Source organism: Pan troglodytes, chromosome 1 (assembly GCF_028858775.2).
Source record: "Pan troglodytes isolate AG18354 chromosome 1, NHGRI_mPanTro3-v2.0_pri, whole genome shotgun sequence".
Taxonomy (NCBI): domain Eukaryota; kingdom Metazoa; phylum Chordata; class Mammalia; order Primates; family Hominidae; genus Pan; species Pan troglodytes.
Genome location: NC_072398.2, coordinates 39782602 through 39800793, shown reverse-complemented (window position 1 = coordinate 39800793; position 18192 = coordinate 39782602). Strand labels below are relative to the sequence as shown.

General features: G+C 41.2%; 1 long non-coding RNA gene across 1 annotated transcript; it reads left to right on the top strand.

The window, feature by feature from the left end:
* The first annotated feature begins 12336 nt into the window (after positions 1-12336).
* LOC107970020 (uncharacterized) lies at positions 12337-15440 on the top strand. Its single transcript, XR_001712234.1, has 3 exons — positions 12337-12461; positions 14257-14381; positions 15200-15440. It is a non-coding gene; the product is annotated as an uncharacterized LOC107970020 (long non-coding RNA).
* The last annotated feature ends 2752 nt before the right edge of the window (positions 15441-18192 follow it).

Below are 18192 nucleotides of genomic sequence, written 5' to 3'. Positions count from 1 at the left end.
AAACATCAAGAGATGCAGTGGCCTGGTTTGCCACCAAGAATAACCCAAGTTCATGTGTGTGCAGGCACTAACAACTGTGTCACGACTGCCACTTGGCCAGCAGCAACTGTAACATGCCAATTGATTGTGAAATGCACCCTCAGTGAAAAGATGTTAAATGTGAAGGGAAAGTACATTTTAGTATCAATAAAATACAGTAGCCATACTCTTTAGTACCAGCTTAATCACTAATAAAATGGATGTTCAGTTTCTCATCTACTTTATTATTTTGTTGTGTTTTTCAATTTGTTCAAAACTTGGATAGGAAAGAGGGCTGCCATTTATTGGATCCCTTCGAATCCCAATGGGAAGTACCACTGTTATCCCTATTTTACAAGTTAAAAAAGGAGGCTCAGTAAAGTTAAATAACTTTAACTTTATTTGGATGCACAACTCAGGGGCACAATTGAACTGAATCCTGGATTGCTGTACTGCAGCACTAACCAGCAAGTTCACTGCCCTTTGTAAACCACCCAATGAAAGAGCTTTAAAGGATGGGTGCCAGCTAACTTTGAGAAGGACTAAAGATGTGCATGGTCTTTTCAGGAACCTGTAAGCTTTCCTCACTGCTGGAGGGAAGAAAGTAACACAAAGAGGGTGTATGAAAAGAGAGCAAAAGGGAGCATTGCCCTTTGCAAGGATGATAGTCAATTTTGTAAAATAATTTTTTTTTTCTAGCTTAAACATGGTTGCCAGGGAAGCCTTCTCTACTTTTGCACTCCAGGTGAAGAGGCTCTGTGATCTGATCCCATGGTAACTTGTACTTCTTCGATCTTAGAACTTATCACACTTTACGGTAATTACTGGTTTAACCATCTCTAACTACAAATAAGCTCTGTGAGCAGAAGACTGATTCTATCTAAGTCATCATCATATTCCCAGAATTCAGTATGGGACCTGGCACAGAATAGGTACCCCAAAACTGGCTGGCATCTGAACACACAACCCAGTTAGTGGTGGCATGGTCTAGACAGAAAACAGGGATATTACTTAAAAACAAGGGGAACTATTGGATAAATTTAAATATTAGACCAATGTAACCAGCGTTATGTTTTGGAGAGATGTCTCTGGCTACAAGGCCAAAGGGAATTAGAGGGAACAGAGTAAATACAGAGAGATAGTTAGGAGGCTGCCACAGTGGCCTGGACATGAAGTCCTGCAGCAAGAAGGTGACAATGATGGGATGTCATTAGCATTTAAGTAATACATAGTGGATTCATGAGAGACCTGCATAAGGAAAGGGCTGATGCAGAAACCTGGGGAATACAAACATGGAAGAGATGAGTGGGGAAGAAGAGTCCATTAAAGGAGGCCAAGAGGAAGCGTCTAGAAAAATATGAAGAACAGAAGAGGCCTATGTCAGAGACACTGAAGGAGAACAGAATTTATAGAAGGAGGAGGAAGATGTGATCAACACGTTCAAATTCAGCCAAGGGTAGAAGTAAGATTTCCATGGGATTAGAAATAAGAGGTCATTTATGGCCTTGAAAAAGCAGTTTGCCTGCAGTGGACATGGAGGCCTTTTCTGAGCTGAGGCTGGGAAATGAGAGCATTCGAGAGAGCATTTGAGAAAGTTTAATTTTCTAGGAGTGTCAATGCGAAGAGAAGAGAACAATTAGATAACAAGGAAGGGAATGTAAAAGGCAAGGAGAATTGTTTTGTCATTCAATCAGATTGAGGATGTAAGTAAACTGGGGGTGAGAAGCCATTAGAGAGGGAGAGAGTGAAGACGTGGAGAAGGGATATGTCTGACTCAGTGAGGTCTCCCACTACCTGGGAAGGTCTTTGCAGACCAACTGGATACTGTGAGCTTCCATGACAAGGGACACCCAAGGCTGTATGTGTTGACTTCCTGGGAATCAAGGCAGAGGGAATATGTTCTACTCAAGGGAAGTCAAGATAAATGGAAAGAGAGAAGTGGAAGGAAAGGGGAGAAGGACATCACTCTCATCAATCAGATAAATCACTCCTCTTTCAGCAAGAAGGCACAAATGAAAGTAAGAAGGACCAGAAATCTTCCCTTCATATTGGAATGTGCAAAGGAATCCCCTCCGTGCCCATGGATAAGAAGTAGAGTAAATATGAACTACACCATCCAACTCCCACCCCTACCCCTAACCCAGGGCAGTTCCCCAGCCCTCAACCTAGTTATTAAGGCCACTGCAGGAGAGTAACAGAGAAGTCTGGTGCTGGGTTCCTTTCCAAGATATCTCAGAGCTTGACAGCAGAGGGTAATAGCTATTGGTGGGAGGGTCCTGCTTCATTTATTTGAACAGGCTCAGAGAGAATATCTCAGTTTTGATGTGTGGGCCTGAGAACAAACCCAGTGGGCTCTATGAAGATCCAAAGATCAATACCCATAAGCTATCCAAAGGCTATGCATAAGGCCTGATCATTGAATAATTTCACATCCCAAGCACACCAAACATTTGTGATTCCCAACACATTTTTGCAAACCATTTGATTTCACTTGGAACAGATTGCTGTCAGGAGGAACATTTTCCAGGTGGGAAATTCCCCTTTGTTTCACCCTTGGCAGCCCTTCCTGACATTCTCAGGCACATATCTGCACTCTTCTGCTGTGAACCTTTTCCCTCTAACCCTTTCCGGGGCTAGTGGAACCCTCTCAGCAGCAAATCGTTCCTTGAGCCTGTATTACATCTCTTCTTCCCAGGATTTGCTCCACGGTTATAATTGGCTGCATTCTTCTCCCCTCTGTCCATAACATCATAGATCATACAGGCAGAGATGGATCTCTAGTGAACTAGAACAAGCTTATGGCTTCAGGAAGGCATTAAGATATGTATATTTTATTTTATCATTCTTTGGGTATAGGCTAGACAAGGCTTGTGTCTTCCTAAACACCCTCCCTGGCTAAATAGTATATGGATAAACAATGCATTATATAGGTTACATCCAATAAAATCCAAAGGCCACTTATAGGGGAAAACAAGTCCAAAACCTTCCCTTCTCATGACTCCTTTCTTTGTGTGATTGATGAAGTCTGCACTTCTGTTGCAGAACATGAACTCAATTAAAACAGTTCCTACACATTGCTGCTGGAATCACTGTTGAATGTCCCCATCCTATAAACATATCATATTACAATATTAATGTGAAACCTGCTCACTTTATTGCCTCAGTCCCTTCACAGTTCATTGATTTACCAGATGCCAAGCATACATCCCCTTTACTGTGTGTGTATGTGTTTTATGGTGGAGGATGCATTATCAGTCCCATCCAAAGTTTCTCGCTGAGGTTTTTCCTATCAATTGTTTCCTTATGGTTCGTAGCATATGGACAGTTTATTCTCTCATCAATCCTCAATAGGCCATTCGTGTCCTTGATAATAATAACAGCATTAATGGATGTGTTCCCATTTCAGGATATACCATTATCTCAAGCTAATTTAATTAAACAGCACCACAGCCCTGTGTCCCTGCTTTCTATTGTTCATCATGCTGTTCTCCCACACCCCAAAAGAATGAGTTCCTGAGCTGACAAAGCTCATTCTTCCACTTTGAGAAGCATGGAGGGTCATTGGATGAGGGTTCGTGGAGACTAGAATTGGTTAGTGGGTGCAGAGTCACAAGGGGAAGACAAGAAAGGATTAGGCAAAGAAATTAAAGTTCTTTCTACCCAAGAGTTTTGTGGTCTAATAAAATGAGCATGGACAGAAGTTGATGCAAATCACAGCTCTGCCACCTACCAGGTTTTGACCTTGGAAAATTTGAGTGCTTTTAGTTTTGATGTCTTCATCTATAAAATGGACACAAGAATAGACTTTTAAATGGCTGTCTAAAAGAATTAACAACATAATGTAAGTAGAGTCCTTAGCACATGGTTGGAACTTTACCAATGTTAGCTTCTTTCAGCTTCTTCCTGTCTCTCAACCTGTTTCTGCAGTGGATGCTGTTAGTATATACTGCAGGTGTGTGCTGCTCTACACAGAAGGTGTGTTTCTAAATAAAGGGTGTAAATTAAATTAGAGAAATGAGTCATATTTTAAATGTAGTGGAGAGTACGCTGTTTAAAGTTCTGAGGTGTTGCATTCTCTTCTGAAACAAAATCACCTTGTTACCCATAACAAGTGTGCATAAAGCAATAGATTGTTGTACAACAGACTTTCTAGAGCTGAGTTATAGAACTTCCTCTTCTCTGTGGTCACTGAAATAATGATACTGTCACTTAATAACATTTACAGAGAGCTTACTATGTACACTTTGCTAGTATTTTATTTGTATTATTTACATTCTCTGTGAAATAGATACCATATTATCCCCATCTTATGGATGAGAAAACTGAGACATAGAAAGGTCATGCCACATGTTCAAGGTCACATAGTGAGTGGCAAGCTCAAATTTAAACTCTAGCAGTCTGGCTCTCCTGAGAGACCTTAGAGTGGGAGCTCATTTTAAATGGAACCCCAGAAGAAACACTTAAAATGACTATCTTCCTTAACCCAAGGCTTCTTAAGAACCTAAATTGTATTTTATATTCATCTGAAGAAACTCTAATTGTACTCTCAATTTAAGGTTCTTAAGCATGTAATTGTACTCTTAAAGTTTTCTTTAAAACTGCATTTGCCCCTTAGACCACAACTAAAATCTGCTACCTGGCTACTCATCCTGCCAGAAAAACAAGATGGATGGCATTTTAGAGTTCATCTTAAACTTTGCAATTCCCTGGGCTATTCCAAAAGACCAAAAGTCTCACTCTGTCCATCCTTATGTGAACTCGTGCTATCTAGGACCCTGCTTGTGCATTAGACTTTGAGATCTAGAGAAGTAGAATGGGAACGTTGAAGAGTCTGGGAAGGTACAGAACGGAGAAGGTGTAAGTAACCCTCATCAATTTAATCAATCGAGATTGAAGAAAGAAGGTAGGAATCTAATTACTCATTATCAACTATGCACCAAACCTCATGCTGGGTATTTTGAACCAGGCTGGGCAGGAGGGGTGTCTAGGGTGTAAAATTTAAGGAAGTTCTCACTCCCAGGGTTGTGCAAGTACATCAGCCCTGATTTTCATACACTCATTTTACTTAACCATCAGGGAAAACTTGATAGGTGAGTGTCTTAGTTCATTCAGGCTGCTATAACAAAATACCTTAGACTGAGTAATTTGTAAACAACAGACATTTATTGCTAACATTTCTGGGGTCTGAGAGGTCCAAAACCAAGGCTCCAGCAGATTCAGTGTCTGGCTAGGGCCCACTCCTCATTGATGGCACTTTCTAGCTGTGTGCTTGCATGTCAGAAAGGCTGAGGAAACTTCCTTAGGCCTCTTTTATAAGGGTACTAATCCCATTCATGAGGAGTCCATCCTCATGATACCACTCAAAAACTTCCTAAAGACCCCACTTCTTAATACCATCACTTTGGGGGTTAGGTTTCAATGTGTAAATTTTGGGGGGACACATGCTATGTGTTCAGATCCCAGCAGTCTGTATTAACAGCTTGACACATTTGTATCCCATTTGAAAACAGATAAGAATCCAACTCCAAAGCCAACCTATGTTATCAGACTTGTTCTTAGAAATTCATCTTTTCAGTATACCCTTATGTTATCCCAGATTTAACTCAGAAAGAATTTAGGAGATGAGGCTTAGCTTCATAATGTCATTTATGCTAGGATCCATGTAAACAACAGATGTCTCTCTACTATTCCTGTCACTCAAAGTGACTCCTCCTAATTTCTCCACTTTATAAGACATGGTTCCCTCATCCTCAAAAAGAGAACAATAAGAATATAGCCCAGGGTATCATGGGGCTCGGTGGGTTGCAAAGATGTACAACATTGCACAGCATTATAAATGCTCAGGGAACCCAACCTTAGTGATTGAGAGTCCCTGTGCTCAGGAGACAGTGGAGATTCCAGATCTCAATCAACCTTCTACTTCCTAGCCTAGAAAGAAATTAAGGCACCCCCCCAACCCCGGGCAAATAAATGACCTGTGGGAAACCTGAGACTCCTAGAGGGTGGGGTTAGTTCAAGACTATCCTCCCAATTTCAGCCTCAGGGAAGACCTCCTCTCGGGTCTCATAGCCTCGTTTCCCCCACCTCTATTTGTATCTCTTCCTGGGGAAAGACGAGTGCCAAAGGCAGGATATGAACAAGTAGTTGGAAAATCGTAACTCAAGCATAAGTCATTCTCCAAACCCTGAAAAACCCTTCCTATAACTTCTACTCTCTTCTTTTTCATCATTCCTCAGGAAAAAAAAAAAAAAATTATTGGTTCAATGTCATGGAAAGAATCTGGTATATTTTATTTTATCAAAATAGTTTTGAGATCTGGGGCAAGAAAGAGTCACTCACACATTTCTGAGGACCCCAAAAATTTGGATCATGCCTCCTCTGTGGCTGGTCCCTCCCTTCTCTCTGAGGAAGCTCAGTGCCTACCTCAGTGTCAGCTTCATTCAGTCAGGTGTCATTTTCAATGCCATGTCATGTGGGCAGGGCTGTCAGTCTTATTAGGATTGTTCTCCTTGGCACTGGCAATAGCCTATGTAGTGCTTCTCCCAGCAAACAGCCTCAAGACTGGACAATCACACCTTGCCAAATATCTTGAGCTGGCCAGAGTCGAATGCTCACCTCTGCAGACAGCTTGTAACTCACATTACATGGCCTTCAGGACGGAGAACTAGAACTCAGGAGACATAACTGAAAAAAAAAGAAAAGGAGAAGTTTTTCTTGTGGCAAACTGGAGAGACACACATGAAGTGCACAGGAGGGCCTGAGCTCAACTGAAAGGAGCCAAGGCAGCTCCCACTCTGTAGAGACTGCTGGTCTAGGAGTGACCTCAATATACATTTCACTCAGGCCTTATTAAATAGTGATAGTGGTCCAGTTTGTCCGGTTCTTTAGGCCTGCTACTAGGTCAGACATTGTCACCAGAAGGAGGCAGTTGTGTGAGCCAGCCTGGGAAGATGTTAGCAAAATAACAGTAGCTGCAAGGCCCTGACTAATCACTTGTATATTCTCATGACAAGCCTAGTCCCTGGTACGTAAGTAGTTAAGACTACTTTCAGAATGCAGTCTTAAAATATATTATAGAAGATGGGTGCAGTGGATAACACCTGTAATCCCAGCTACTCGGGAGGCTGAGGCAGGGGGATCACTTGAGCCCAGGAGTTCAAGACCAGACTTGGCAACATAGCAAGACCCCATCCCTAAAAATGTTTTTTTTTTTTTTTTAATTAGCCTGGAATGGTGGTGCATGCCTGTAGCCCCAGCTACTCAGGAGACTGAGGCAGGAAGATCTCTTGAGCCCAGGATTTGGAGGCTGCAGCGAGCTGTGATTGTGCCACTGCACTACAGCCTCAGTGACAGAGAGAGACTTTATCTCAAAATTAATTAATTAGAATAATAATTTAGAAATTTAAAGATATGTAGATAGGTATATTATTGGTTTTTCTTTGCTTCACTTTCCAACTCTCTTGGTTGACTCTACTGATATGGCCATTAAGAAAAGAGACAATCCACAGATATAGACATATTCCTTGGCCATGTCTCCTGATGCAAAAGCTCTTGGTAGACCTATGAGGTCTCCAGCTCTAAGAAGTCAGGTCTTAGAAAGCCTGCCAGGAGCTTATTAATCTTCCTTAAGATCTTTTCAGGAATTAGAACCAAGAAAATTTCAGGGTTAAAATTCAAGTACCACCTGGCTGACTAAAACCCGGCATGCCTGTTACAAATGGCACTAGTCTGGAACCGGGAATATTGGGCCAGCTCAGCTCATCTGCCCTAAGGATCTTATCTTAACTTGACCATCTGCAAAGACCCTATTTCCAAATATAGTTACGTTCATAGGTATTGGGGGTCAGGACTTCAACATCTTTTGGGGGGATGCAATTCAGCCCAAAACAGAAGGCTTTATGATGCTCTTCGAACTTGAGTTGGATCTTGAAGAATGTAAAGGATTTATATAGGTGGTGAGGAAAAAGTCTGTTGCATTCTAAGGAAGGAAAATGGCACATGAAAAGGACACGGAAGCTGAGCATGGTGGCTCACGCCTGTAATCCCAGCACTCTGGGAGGCTGAAGCAGGCAGATCACTTGAGGTCAGGAATTCAAGACCAGCCTGGCCAACACAGCAAAACCCTGTCTCTTCTAAAAATACAAAAATTATTTGGGCAAGGTGGCAGGCAGCTGTAGTTCCAGCTACTCAGAAGGCTGAGGCAGGAGAATCGCTTGAACCTGGGAGTCAGAGGTGGCAGTGAACTGAGATCGTGCCACTGCTGCAGCCTGGGCAACAGAGCAAGACTCCATCTCAAAAAATAAAAAATAAATTTAAAAAGGACATGGAGTTTGGAGTAAGCAAAAGCTTACTCCATGGGACAATAAAGAAGCCAGCTAATTAAGGAGGAAATTCTTCGAAATCAAGTTGAATAGGGAGTGTGGGTCTGATGATGGAGAGTTTGGGCTGATGGGCAGAGGCTTTTTAACTTGATATAGTTTGAAAAGAGAGCAAAGAACAGGCATGGTGAAAGCCTGATGTCCAGAAAACCCAGGTTAAGACAAAGGATAAAAATTATGTACATTATTAATCACCAACCATATTCTGATTTTTTCTAGGTGCTGGAAAGAGATTGGAGTTTCAGGAAACAAATATTATCCCTGTTTCATATTCATGGATTTTCACTCTCTAACTATGTAATTATAAATTGAGACAAGTGCTCAAAGGAAAAAGAACTTCTCTCTCTAGAGTGCATAATGAAGGAGCTTGACCTAGACAAGGTCAAGAAAGGTGTCTCTGGAAGGGGATGTTTGCTCTGAGAGCTGTGGGATGTGTAGGAGTTAAGCAGGGGCAGTTTGATAGGGAAGAAGGAAGCCAAGTTGTATGGAATAGAAGAGTAGTGCAGTCAAAGTTTCTACATGGGCCCAAGCGCTGAGCACTCAGAGGATGTTGCCTAGAAAGCTGTTTTAAAAGTATAAACGCCATTCAGGACATAGGCATGGGCAAGGACTTCATGTCGAAAACACCAAAAGCAATGGCAACAAAAGCCAAAATTGACAAATGGGATCTAATTAAACTAAAGAGCTTCTGCACAGCAAAAGAAACTACCATCAGAGTGAACAGGCAACCTACAAAATGGGAGAAAATTTTCGCAACCTACTCATCTGACAAAGGGCTAATATCCAGAATCTACAATGAACTCAAACAAATTTACAAGAAAAAAACAAACAACCCAATCAAAAAGTGGGCAAAGGATATGAACAGACACTTCTCAAAAGAAGACATTTATGCAGCCAAAAGACAGATGAAAAAATGCTCATCATCACTGGCCATCAGAGAAATGCAAATCAAAACCACAATGAGATACCATCTCACAGCAGTTAGAATGGCAATCATTAAAAAGTCAGGAAACAACAAGTGCTGGAGAGGATGTGGAGAAATAGGAACACTTTTACACTGTTGGTGGGACGGTAAACTAGTTCAACCATTGTGGAAGTCAGTGTGGCGATTCCTCAGGGATCTGGAACTAGAAATACCATTTGACCCAGTCATCCCATTACTGGGTATATACCCAAAGGACTATAAATCATGCTGCTATAAAGACACATGCACACGTATGTTTATTGCGGCACTATTCACAATAGCAAAGACTTGGAACCAACCCAAATGTCCAAAAATGATAGACTGGATTAAGAAAATGTGGCACATATACACCATGGAATACTATGCAGCCATAAAAAATGATGACTTTATGTCCTTTGTAGGGACATGGATGAAATTGGAAATCATCATTCTCAGTAAACTATCGCAAGGACAAAAAACCAAACACCGCATGTTCTCACTCATAGATGGGAATTGAACAATGAGAACACATGGACACAGGAAGGGGAACATCACACTCTGGGGATTGTTGTGGGGTGGGGGGAGGGGGGAGGGATAGCACTACGAGATATACCTAATGCTAAATGACGAGTTAATGGGTGCAGCACACCAGCATGGCACATGTATACATATGTAACTAACCTGCACATTGTGCACATGTACCCTAAAACTTAAAGTATAATAAATAAATAAAAAAAAGTATAAATGCCTAGGTTCTACCCATGCATTGGAGACCCCTTGTAAAATGGAAACGCATTCCCTGGGGATAGAGTAGCAAGTGTATGGCCTAACCTTGATCTACTAAATTGGTCTTGAGTAGCACACGGGAAGATTCTTAAGTCTTTCTTCTGAACCTTGGCCAGTTTTGGAAACCACTAGATCAGATATCGAGGGCCTCGCCTAAATAAAGAAGGAAAGTTTTGTTCTCAGTGTTGCCTTTTTCTGCTGTCAGAGGCCACCACCTTTCTTCTCCTTACCCTCTACCCCCTTCCTGTCCACAGTCCATGCCTATCTTGTGCAGGAGTACACATGTGCAGGCACACACACACACACACACACACACACACTTCTAGTGCCCATTTCTCTGCTTGCCAGGATGTCTTCCGAAATCCTTCTCTCTGGCCTGCTCTCCCAAGCTGTGCCCCAGACTGAGGGCCTTTCATGATCTCTTTCTGCAGGAACACTGAACTGACCCATTTTGTAATCACTTAGGATCCTGCTATCTGCTAATTAATAAAGTTATCTACAGTTACATATTGACTGGTAAAAATCATTCCAGATAATTATAATGATAACTTACATGTAAGGATATGTGGTACCATAACTTAAAATGGCATTTTAAGCACTCTCATTTAGTATTTCTAGCAGAACTAAACTGTTGTGTAATACTAGCCACACTCAACAGGTGATGTGTCATCATTGACCAAGGTTAGGCAGCAAACTTGCTACTCTATCCCCAGGGAATACATTTCCATTTTACCAGGGGTCGCCACCCTCCTTCTTAAGGCAGAGGAATGGCTGGTATTGAGTTCATCTTAAAGCAAGCCTTGACAGGATTAGGGTGGGGATACAGGGTAACTGGGCAGGAGGAAACTTTTAGCACTACAATATATGGGAGACAATACAGTAGAGGGATTAAGAGCAGTATGTCTGGGCTTTTTAATGAAAAGGCTTGAGTTCAATACCCAGTGCTGCAATATATTAACTGTGTTGTCTTGGTCCAGTTGCTTAATCTCTTTGACTCCAGCTTCCTCAACTGAAAGTGGGGTTAATAGTAGTACCAACCTCATAAAATGGGTGTAAAGCTTAAATGAGATAATTCATTGAAAGCATTTAACAAAGTGTCTAGCACATATTAAACCTACTTTTTAATTGTTGTTATTAAACCACTTAGGCAACTGCCTTCCCTTTTGTGAGACTGGCCTTAGAGACAGCCAACAGAAAATGAAAATGGATGTGTTTGCATTAGTGGGAGGTGGGAAGATAAGGAGGAAGAATTGAGAAAGCAAAGGGAAGAAAAGACTGCAAAGCCCTCTGCTCACTCGGCCCTCTTCTGATTCCACCAGCACAGGTGGGCCATTTTCTTGCCCTGCCAGAAGGAGTAGAAATTGAACTGTGATCTGGAGAGCTATCTGCTCTGATCATTAGTCAAACACCGGGAGCCAGTTAGACCTAATTGTCTTTGAAAAATCTGAAGACCAAACACTTTTTTTTGGAGGTCAGGCTGCATAACTGAGAAGGAGTCAGAGGTACCTGGGATGAAAATAAAGGCATAATAGGTTCATATACTTGGTCTGAAAATTAGCTTTAGGGATCTCCTTACGTTTGTTTCTTAATGGTGTGAAACATAATAATGGCTTTGGCCATAATAAAGATGAATTAGGGGTTTTTTTTCCTGAAAAATAATGAAACTTTAGTAAACATCCCAGGTTTATCACTTAATTTATCCCTAGCTCATGGGGAAAGAGACCTCCCCCCAACCCAGCCCCCATTTTTAATATTCCAAGCTACTAGATTTCAATAACCCAGTCTCCAGCAATGTGTGTCTCATTTCCCTGGACAGACCAAATAGGCAATAACAGCCTCTCGGTTAGAACACTAATGTTGTAATTTAGAACTTCTGTCAAGATGAAAGATCTTTGCTGGGATCCTCAGAGGGCCCACAGCAACACTTCAACCCAGGCCCGGATAATGAAGTTTTCATTATTAAATAAAGATATTTTAGGAATGTCATAAACCATAAATCCACTCTCTTCTATTGCCCTGCCACCTTATTGTGTTTATTTCTAGCAAAAGTCCATCCTCTCTCAATTGCCCCAACTCCTCCAAGCTTGGTGTTTCTTGCCTTTCAACCCCTTAATCCCACTGTGATGCACTTACGTTGCCACGGCAATAGAAGACTGTGTCTTCTCCCACATTGAGACCCAAAGGCTATAAAAAAGGAAGGTGTCTGCGGAGAAGAGGAGTGCCTGCTCCCTCTCCCTGTTGGCTTCCTCCTCCCCACCTTGTCCTGCCAATCAGCTGAGAGACTGACTCCACACAGCTTTATCTCACCTCAAGGAAATGCTAACACACGCCATTAGGTCTGGCTGTACTTAAAAATTATGGCACAATCAATTTTTAACGTGAATTTAGTGCTGGTTGGAAGCTTTAGACTCTGAGTCCTAGGAAAATGATTCATCTGTTTATTCATTTGCCAAATATTGGGGTGCGGTTTTCTCAAACCCCACCTGCCTTAACCTGGTTGTGCTCTTGCCACTAAGATCACACACAGTCTTACTGAGGCTGCTCATGCCAGGCTCAGGAACCTGCTCCCTGTAGATCCAGCCCCATGCTGGAGAGCAGAGGGGAAGAAGAATGGACACCCTTACTTTCCCAAGGCCTGGTGACACAACAGAGTCAGAGGGCAAAGAGAGCTCAGACACTTCTCAGCTAACTCCATAAATAAGAGAAGCAGGACATCTGAAATTAGGAACTCATTTAGCCACCCCCAACCCACTATTGAACTACACCTGACAAGCCAGCTGTCTTAAAGATTCAGGGGAAACTTTCCAGTCTATCCCAGGAACTCACTTATATTTGCATGTAACCAAATGTCTCTTTGCTGTGAATTAGGCTCATATTCAAAGGAGATGAAGATCTACTTATAACAGTACTCAATATTATGTTCTCAGAAGGGGAGTGTTAATACTTAGGGAACTAGCTTGTACTTGTATTTTTGTTTATACTCATGATCCAAATGAAAGCAAAAAGAACTGTAAGATTAATCAAGGATGAATTTGTAGATATATCCGAGGACAAAAATGATGACTCCATATGGCTTCCAGCCATCTCTGTGTAGTTTCTTCCATCACAGTGATATTTGACATTGAACAGATTAAGCAATAAGATATAGTTTTTAAAAATCACTTTTTCATCTCCATTGCTCAATGAGCTTCAGGAACAGTTGGTCTCAGCAAAAAACACTCTTTTCTGAAAACATCTGAGAATCCAAATTATGAATTATATATATTATATATATGTGTGCGTGTATGTGTGTGTGTGTATATATATATATATTTCTTTTTTTTTTAAAGTCCATCTAGACGCACACATCAATCAGTTTGGGCTATTTATTGGAGGAGAGGACACAACAAGCCATAGAATGTTATCAGCACTTGAATTAATTGAAAATAAATTTCCCCTCCCAGCGCTAAACAAATGACGAATTTTTTGTGTGATAACACACACCAGCCTGCAATAGGTTGCTAAGATTCCACTAATTTAAAAAAATCTCATTTGAAGATAGTTAATGGTTTCTGCATTTCCACAAAGCGCTAGTCAGACTAGTCAGATTACATTCCCCTGAACTTCAGGGTCTGTGCTGATTACTACTCAATTAGTTTTGATTCAATTCACTGAAGAAAAATGTCCATTTCATTAGTGTGGAGAAATAACCATTGGACACAAAATATATTTCTCAGCATTGCTATGGCAACTGAGATGACACAGCTGAGCTCAGAATGTTAATGCCTTCCCTGGGACTATGTTTTTAAGTCAGCATGCGCTCATTAAGCCTTGCTGGGTGGGGGTGGCTCCTGCCACATCGCCATCGCAATTGGCAGGCAGAAGAACCCATGGCACTCCCAAGAAGCCTTGGTTCCTGCCACTCGCCTCCCCTGCCACTCCCCTGTGGGCTGGGCATATCAGCAATAGCATAGATTGTCATCTTGCAAGTCCCCAAGGCCCCTCTTTATGTGACATGCAGAAGTCCAGCTGGGCAGTGAAAAATGCGGTCTGTCATCTAGATGTGTTTTCCTATGTGTTGTCTGTTTTGTGAATGCATTCAACTGTCCGGGTGATGAACTGACTTTTGAGCTTGTCATTGTTGCATTCCAGCCAGCACACCATTGACAGAGAAGTGAGGAGCAAGTGGTTCAGCAGTTCAGTAAATATGGCGGTCAACCTGAAACACTCTGCCCACTTGAGGAAGACTTGACTGTCATCTGCACCCCGCAAGACATGTAGGCAAAGGATGGGAAAGCAGATTCTAGATTACGAAGCAAATAAATGGACCTGTTTGTATGCAATAGGGAGCAAACATGCCAATACCAGTCTTCAGGAATAATAGATGTGGCCATTATTTAGATGTTAATTAGGGCATAACCAAATTAAACCATAACAAAATTTCACTTGGGAGACTGAATTTTCCAGGTTAAATGAATAATTGCCCATATTTTCCCTTAAGCTATGGTGGCATAATCTTAGGTTACCAATTAATAATTGATTGCTGTATACTGTGTTCAAGGCTCCATGCCTTAGGTTACAAAGATTAAGTACATGGAGCCTACACCCTCAAGGGACAGTTTAGTAGGGAGATAGCATATGAACTATTAATGAAAGCTACTATGTATTGAGTACTGACTATGTGCCTGGAAGTGTACTAAGTACTTTATATGCAGTATTTTAATGTAATCCTCATATTAGTATTATGAGGAGGATGTTAGCTCTATTTTATAACCAAGTACACTGAGGCTTAAAAAAGGGACTTGGCTAGTCAATTACTAGTTAAATTACAGCAAGTAACTGACAGAGCTGGATGCAAACATAAGTCTCTGACTCCACAATCACTTCGAACCACCATGCACACTGCCTTTCACGTACACATGAATAGAAAAGGCAGGCTGTAAATATTCAGGGCCCAGTGACTTACAAAAGTAAATACCTGATCTGTAAGGAAAGTAGCAAGTCTGATTGCATTTAATTAATTTAACTTCCCTTTTAAAATTCATCTTCAAAATAATGGGCAAAATCAGAGTGTCCCATTTCTTCCATTAAGCAGATGTTCTGCACATTGCCTTCCTGCTCCTTCTGCGACCACAGGGAGAGGAAGCACGGCTGCTGCAAGAGCTGCCAAAAGGCAGGGAGCAAGAGCTAATTCCACAACAAGAGCAAGCTCACAGTCGGTGATCTCAGTGTCAGAGTCCCACTCTACCCTCTTGGGATCCTATGTATCTGAGCTGCTCTATGTTTAATCATCATCATGTCACCATCAAAAATATTTATTAAGCCGCTGCATACATGTGGTTCTGGTCACCCCATTTGTTCTTGCTCCCTTGGCACATTATGTAATTTCACTCTATTTGTTTCCAGTGGTTTGACATAATTTTATATCATCTTTATACCTCTTCAGATACAGTGCTCAAAACACCCAGACCCAGACCTCTCTGAGTTCACAGAGTAGATTCTTACCCTTCTGTTTGCCTGACCACAGCAGGAGCAGTGGATCTTGGTGACAGGGATCTTTGTTCAGGGCTGGCCCAATGGCTGTCTCTTCCATGTGAAGCAGAATTAACCAACATAGGTGGGGGCTTGCAATCTAAAATTATGCCACAGATAAAACATGCAATGAGCACACATGCCACTCTGTAGATGGGTTTTGTTGCTAGAATAACATTTGTGAAAATGTATTCTAAGAAAACCTAATTTCTTAGAATATTAAAGGATGTTATAATCATGTAGTTCAGAACATGCTACTCCAAAACATGGCACCTTGGCATTTAAGAAAACAACAGAAGCAGGACCTTTGCCATTCTCCCCTGAAGTGGGCCATAAAATAATTCTCTGACTTTTCTCTAGGGTAGGGCATAAGACCCTCATTCCAGAGGAGTCCTCCCTGTACCCAGAGAAAAGGAATGAAGACAGAGGGACACAGAGAAAAACATGAACAAGGCCACGCACAGTGGCTCAAACCTGTAATCTCAGTATTTTGGGAGGCAAAGGTGGGAGAATGACATGAGCTCAGGAGCTTAAGATCAGCCTAGGCAACATGGCAAGACTCCATCTTTACAAAAAAAATTAAAAAGCTAACCAGGCATGGTGGCACATGCCTGTGATTACAGCTATTTGGGAGGCTGAGGCAGAAGGATCTCTTGAGCCCAGGAGGTCAAGGCTGCATTGAGCCATGTTTGAGCCACTGCACACCAGCCTGGGTGACAAAGCAATACCCTGTCTCATTTGGATTTTTTTTTTTAAAAAAAGAATCTGAACAAATAGGCCTTGCTAAGTTTCCCCCAAATTATTACCATTAGTAATATTCCTTTGTCCTCCAATCATACTTCTGCACCACTGTGCATAAAAATACAATCTTTTGTTTCTTTGGGTCTTCATTTCTGAAGGCTCTCATGTTAGGTAAAACTTAAATATATTTGTATGCTTTTCTCTTGTTAACCTGCCTTTTATTATAGCGGTCTCAGCCATGAACCTAAATGGGTAAGGTAAATATATTACTTCTCCCCTACAATAGAAAAACAAAAGGGGGAAGAGGAGGTTCTCCGGTCAATTATGTTTAGGAGATGCTGGGTTAAACAATGTTAATCAGGTTTGTTTGTTTGTTTGTTTGTTTTCTGCCAGGGTTCTCAGAGATCTTAATATACTACTGTATTATATGATTCTCCAAGTGAAGAGAATGGAGGGAAGCATTATCTACAGATCCATTTTTATGCTGCTGGGGCACTGAGGCACCACTCTTTTGCAAGTTCTGGAAAAAACAGAGCAGGGGTCAGTTTAGAAGCCTAACCTGTATACCTACATCAGGAAGCTCGGAAAATGGCTTAGACCACTGGGACATTTTGCATGAAGATTCCTAAGCTTCATGGGAGACGTGTTAAGGGCTTTGGGACTGATATTTGAGCCCAGGAAACAGAGCTACCAAATTAAGGCTTACAAATAAGACAAGGTTAAAAAAAAAATCTGGCCCCAAATCCCAGAAAGAGTGGCCCAAGTGGGCTGGAAACTAGCCACCCTGAGGTAAGAAAGAGTGCAGGAGGTAGGAGTGAAGGAAGTAGGAAGAGGTTCAGACCTAACCTAGCACAATGATTAATAATTTTTAGAGAAATCCTCTGTATAGAATTGAATACTTTGAGAAATGTAAGACAGAAAATTCTGATTGAATTAATTTCAACAATAGGCACACTGATACACTCACCCAGTAAGAAGACCAGGGTTCAGATCTTTAGAATCTCCGTGATTCTCTTAGTTCACACCGCACATTGTTTCTTGGATCCCACATCAGCCTCTTCCTTGAGTTTGCTCTTTCAGTTTGCTGGAGTAGATAACTTAGGAAGGATACGTCGAACAAATTTTCTAAGTCCTTGCATGTCTACAAATATTCCTGTTTTACTTTCACAATTGATTAACAGTTGGCTAGGTCTAAATTGAAAATCTAGGTTACAAATGTTCTTCCTCAAAATATTGAAGTCATTTCTCCATTGCCTGTTGGCATCCAGTGATACTGCTGAGAAATTCAAAGCCAGCTTAATTATTTTCGCTTATGTATAACTTTTTCTTGCATTGACTTTTAGGATCTTCTTTTTAACCTTAATCTCCTGCAGTTTTGACTTTCTAAATTGGGATTTATCATTGTTTTACCCTATTCAGACCTCATTGATCCCTTTCAATCTGCAGATTGAATCTTTAGCCCTGGAGAATTTTTTCTAGTACATCTTTGATAATTTTCTCTCCTCAACTTTCTATATTGTCTCCTTCTGAAATCTTTTTTAGTGTTTGGAGCTTCCGGATCAATTCCTTATGTCATCTATACATTCTCTAGTTTTCTGTTTATCTCCCTAATTGTTCTAGATTCTAGAAAATTTCTTCAACTCATCTTCCTATCATTCTACTAATTTTTTAAAAAATTAAATATTAACACTTACATTAGTTAGGGCAACACTATCTGCTGCTGTAATAAATAAACCCCCAAATTTCAGTGGCTTATCATAATAATCACTAACTTCATACTAGCATAAATTTTTGAACACAGGTTCCCCTGTTTAG